The sequence below is a fragment of the Myxocyprinus asiaticus genome, chromosome 35 (assembly GCF_019703515.2).
Source record: "Myxocyprinus asiaticus isolate MX2 ecotype Aquarium Trade chromosome 35, UBuf_Myxa_2, whole genome shotgun sequence".
NCBI lineage: Eukaryota > Metazoa > Chordata > Actinopteri > Cypriniformes > Catostomidae > Myxocyprinus > Myxocyprinus asiaticus.
In genome coordinates this window covers 8,453,427-8,459,426 of record NC_059378.1, presented here as the reverse complement: position 1 = coordinate 8,459,426, position 6,000 = coordinate 8,453,427, and positions in this window count along the sequence as shown.

Here is a 6,000-nt window from a genome sequence, read left to right as displayed (position 1 = left end):
TCCGTTTTAATTCCACTGCGCTGTGGTTTGTTTAAACTGACAAATTGTTTGGGTGTTTATTTTGTCTTTAAATACATTTTTATCTGACAGGTCCCAGCCACTGGGACAAGGCCTGTGGGCAGTGGTGGCTCAGCAGTTAAGGCTCTGGGTTACTGATCAGAAGGTCAGGAGTTCAAGCCCCAGTACTGCCAAGAAGCCACTGTTGGGCCCTTGAGCAAGGCCCTTGACCCTATCTGCTCCAGGGGTGCCATATCATGGCTGACCCTGCACTCTGACCCCAGCTTAGCTGGGATATGTAAAAAAAAAAAAAAAAAAAATGTGCAAACATGTGATAAATAAATACAATTATTATATTTAAATATAACAAGGTAAAGTGTTTAAAGCAGAGTTGGGTCTGCACCTGCCCTGTATATTTTGACTAATATCAGCTCTTCATTGCCCTCGTTTTTATAGTTATAACTACATTGAAATGCAATGTGTCAGTGTTGCTGATGCACCCTTGCACCACCATTTTATACCTAACAATTCAACAAAACTGTGTAATTTAATAGAAATTCTTAGCACCGTGTCATTTCTTCAGTTGTGTTTCAGCAGAGGTGGATTTCTGTGCATAGATAAATAATCAGACATGGTCATCCTCAGTGTTGGGTGTAATTACAAAGTAATGAATTACTGTAATTAAATTACTTTTTCATTTAAAAAGTAAAGTAAGGGATTACTCTTAATTTTTCAGTAATTTAATTACAGTTACTTCTGATGTAATTGTGTTAAATACTGTATAGACTCTAGAACAATTCTATATAAAACAATAGTGAATTTAAAATCGAAATTTAGCGTCTAATGTTAAAATGTATGTTTTCTAATTCACTGCTACCCCCTTAAATTCTTTGGCCAGTTCATGAATAATTTATTTGATTTTATTTGAAAGAATCAACAGAACAGTTTCATGTCTATCTTTGTATTTTTCATCTGGTCGAGGTTGATCAGGGTTTTAGAAAGTAATTAGTAATAAGTAATGCAATTACTTTTCAGACAGAGTAATTTGTACAGTAATCTAATTACACTGTAGAAGATGTAATTAGTAGTTAGTAATTAATTACTTTTTTAGAGTAACTTACCCAACACTAGTCATCATAACATGAACATGGGCTGTCTACCAAGCAGACAAGTTCAAGTTCAAGTTCAAGTGGTTTTTTTATTGTCGTTCAACCATATACAGTTAGTACAGTACACAGCGAAATGAGACAACGTTCCTCCAGGACCATGGTGCTACATAAAGGAGTCGGTCTGCTGTTGAAAGCCTGGAGCAGCCAATGTTGTCTGATGGTAGGACATGACTATGCACTTCATTTAGCTTTTAGTCTGTTTTGCCCAGTGTTGGTGAGCAGGCTATATCTAACTAAATGTAGAGAAGCTACTAACATAGCTACATTTAGCTCAGCTATTTTCATAATAGTGAAGGTTTTCCTGTAGCGAAATACCTTTTCTGATGAGTAGTGGTGTTGCGTCACAAAACGCTTCATCAGGACTGTTTCTAGCTATAAGCGGTGTAAGGGCCCCCGAGCCACTAGGGGGCCTCATAAAGCAAGGTTGTTTTTTATTTTTTTAAATAGACTAAAAGCTGTGTCATTTTCACCTAAACTGTCCTCAATCTCATGTAGCGCTAAGAAATCCAAATCGTTTAAGTAAATCAGTTCTTTCGTATAGTTCATCTAAAGGAACCGATTGAAATAAACTATTCATTTACAGTAATATTTAGGGTTTGGAACTCAAATTCATTTCAGTGTGTCGGTTCGTTTGGATGGTTCATGTAAATGTACTAGTTTACACACTGGTAAATTATTCACTAATGCACTTGAGCCCCTGCTCAGAAGTTAATGCATCTTCTTTTTTTCAAGTGAAATATTTAGTTAATTGCTGCTTTTATATACTATATTTCAACTATTATGTTATATAAATATTGTGTTTTCTAGTTTTATATATTTTATTTAAATAACACTCACTGAGCACTTTATTAGGAACACCTGTACATCTATTATTCATCCAGTTATCTAATCAGCTATGGTGTGGCAGCAGTGCAGTGCATAAAATAATGCAGATACGGGTCAGGAGCTTCAGTTAATGTTCACATCATCCATCAGAATGGGGAAAAAATGTGATCTCAGTGATTTTCATCGTGGCATGATTGTTGGTGCCAGACGGGCTGGTTTGAGTATTTCTGTAACTGCTGATCTCCTGGGATTTTCAACAGTCTCTAGAGTTTAATCAGAATCGTACCAAAAACAAAAAACATCCAGTATGCGGCAGTTCTGTGAACAGAAATGCCTTGTTGATGAGAGAGGTCAATGGAAAATGGCCAGACTGGTTTGAGCTGACAGAAAGGCTATGGTAACTCAGATAACCACTCTCTACAATTGTAGTGAGCAGAATAGCATCTCAGAATGCAAAACATGTTGAACGTTGAGGTGGATGGGCTACAACAGCAGAAGACCACATCTGGCACTTTATTAGGACCACAGTGTTTCTATTAAAGTGCTCAGTGAGTGTATATCAGGTGATATCAAATAATTAAACAATATCATCTGATATTATAAATGTAAAAGTATTTTCTTATATAAATAGCTTTAATGTCGTTATTTACTTCTTCAAAGTTTCATAGCTTCCTCAACACTGGTATTGCCCAAATTTGTCAATCATGTTGGTAGGCAAAAAAAAAAAAAAAAAAGAGAAAACATATAAATCTATTTTGTGCATAATTATCTATTGCCTTGCTTGTCTGTTTAGCTACAAGAAATCACATGTATACGGCAGTGGCTTTGCACAATTTTCCATCCCAAAGTTCTTCTGAGCATAAAATATTCATAGGAGAAAGACTGAACATCATATCAGAGTAAGATTGTCTTTTGACATAAAAGTATGTAAGTTTTGCTAAGTTTAATCCTAAGTGGGTTTGTTTCTATTACAGAGGAGACATGTTGAAGGTTATTTCAACATCAGCTGGCATAGAGAGTTTAATTCCTTGCAACTGTGTTTCCAAAGTATACCATCAGTCCATGTAATTCCTGTTCACAACATCATAATAATGATAACATCATCATTTAAATGTCACTCATGTTCAAACTTGATTTATATGTCACTGTGAATTTGGCAACAGTAGGTCGAAAGTTTTGTTGCTACAATCGGTCTGTACTTACTAAGATTTGTATCACTGCCCCCAGTGGCTAAAGATGGAAGTGTTTTTGAACGTACTGTATGGGCACATGTTAGCTCCAGTTTCCAGGAGTCCACAGAGTTGTATTTTTTATTGTAAATGATGTGATACATTTAAAGGAATAGTTCACCCAAAAATAAAAGTTCTCTCATCATTTACTCACTTTCATGCCATTCCAGATGTGTATGAATTTCTTTCTTCTGCTGAACACAAATGAATCTCTGTATCTTGCATTTCAGTAAAGATTGAACAAAAATGTAATGAAAATCAGAATTTTAAATAAATAAGCAGATTTTTCCTTTTACAGGGTCTTCTAATGTATACTGTCAGCTGATTGAACCTTGTTTAAATCAAGAAACAAACACAATACCCTCACCCATGGTCATCCAGAGCCCCAGTCTTCAGTGGAGAGATGTAACTAAGTAGGATTTTGTTGCTTGTTCAGTTTCTTTGGAATTTTGCACGGTACTTTGTAAGTTATTTCTATTGTAACACAGAACAATCAAACTGTTTATCTTCAGGTCAGTGATTCAAAGGCAACCTAAGAGTGACTGATCTTGAGAGTCTGGTCAGCGAAGGATTGCGAGAGGCTATGAATGCATATGTTTATGTCACAGAGGAGTCATGCTGTGAGAACTGAGTGATATCCAAACACACACCAGACATGTGAGACACTGATGAAGATAAGTAATAGACTTTTAAGTCTCTTTCCAAACATAAATGTCTCTGTAACATTCACAAGGGCAGTATGAGTTCCCAGTTGTCCCAGGGTCACAGATTGCATGTTATTCAAAATAGTTCTGTTTATCTGTTTGACTGTCATTTCTGGTGTTGTTACTAAATGAAGATTTGTAGTGTTGCAGTCATGTTTTGTGTCTGCCACCCTGGACAGGATATCTTTTGTGGTTTCTTTGCTGTTGTTCTAGAAAATGACAATGTTAATCATTTGTTCTTTGGCCTCACATAAATCTATAATGTTGCAATATATGTATAAAGCCTTATTATTAGCATTTTCTGGACTATGCTTTGCTTTATATGCAATGTGTAGCATTTATTTTTCAAATACATAAAAATGTTAAGTTGGAATTTGAATGTGGAAATGCATGTGTCATTACAATGTTTCACGTATTTAAGAAATAACAGTTAATAAAAATATTTTTTCCATTATATTGTTTATTGACAAAGGTTGTCAGAAATGATGTGCAAAATCTTTTTAAAATCTATTTTTAAACACATTTGTTAGAATCATAGAAATGTAATCTTTGTTTCTGTGTTGATTTCATATATTTTTGAGAAACATTTATAGCATTCTCTACGATAAAAAAGCAAATACATACAGTATTAAGGACATCAATGTCAAGTGGTGTAAACTTCAAGTAAAATGTAGCCTAACAAAATACTTTCCTTGCTCCTTGAATACACAACTTACTCAGTTTTAAGAGTTTTCAATCATATTTGTCAGGTAACTTTTATTTTATATATATATATATATATATATATATATATATATATATATATATATATATATAATTTTTTTTAGTCACATTCACAAATATATCAAATATTTTTAAGAGGGCTACTCCATTTGAACTGAACAAAAATGTTCCTTTTCATAAAAATGTCAAAATATCTTATAAACAGTATATATATATACTGTTTATAAGATATTTAAATATATATATATAATATCTATATCTATATATATATATATATATATATATATATATATATATATATATATATATATATATATATATATTAAACTTCACATTGAGTAATTAGTATCTAAAGGAGTCTTTATCTCTGTTCTTGTCACATGAAAACAAAAAGGTTACCTGCATGTCAGTTACACCACCTGACTTTGATTATATTAGTAATAATATATCAAACAAATTGTTTACCTGTTTATTTTTTAAAGAAATAATAATATAATATTATTCCAAACTAATAATGCCAAAAAAAATAAATAAATAAATAAAAACATTTCAGCTTTCAGCTTTTATTGAGACTTTTTTATGTGTTTATTTTTATTTATTTATTTATTTTACTGTCAGTCTGTTTACTGTTTATCTGTTTATTTTAATGTCTGTCTGTTTAATACATTAATCCCGCCAAATGTATTGTGGTCAACGATAAAAAAAAATAAGCGTGAATCAAAAAATAATAAGCGTAGATAAAACAAATTATAAGCGCAAAAATAAACAAAAAGCGCAGCATGATTTTGTTTGCATTTTTTTTTTTTTTTTTTTGCAACATATTTTAAATGTGCTTATATATTTTTGATTCATGCTTATTTATTTTATCTGTGCTAATTATTTTGATCTGCACTTTTTATTTATATTTGCGCTTATAATTATTTTTTTATCCGCACTTATTATTTTTTTGATTCACGCTTATTATTTTGATTCACGCTTATTATATTTGGATCCGTGACCACAATACATTTGGCGGGATTTTGATCCCATATGTTTACTTGAAGCCCCAGAAAAAAATAATAATAATAATAATAATTTTGAGGCGTTTAAGTATTTATTTGTATTATTATTGTGAATTGCGTATTGAATGTATTTTTTATTTATTTTTTTAATTGAGCGTAACGTCACTGACCCATATTTTTTATTATTATTCTTTTTATTCAAACAAAATCAACAGAGACACAAACAGTCAAGTGTCCGCCTGAACTCGGAATCCACGACGCCCTCGCCTGGCCAGTTTAAGTAACGTCCACATGAGGGCGCTCGACGCACAGGACTGAACGTCAACAGCAGAGCGATTTGAACTTCCTGTTT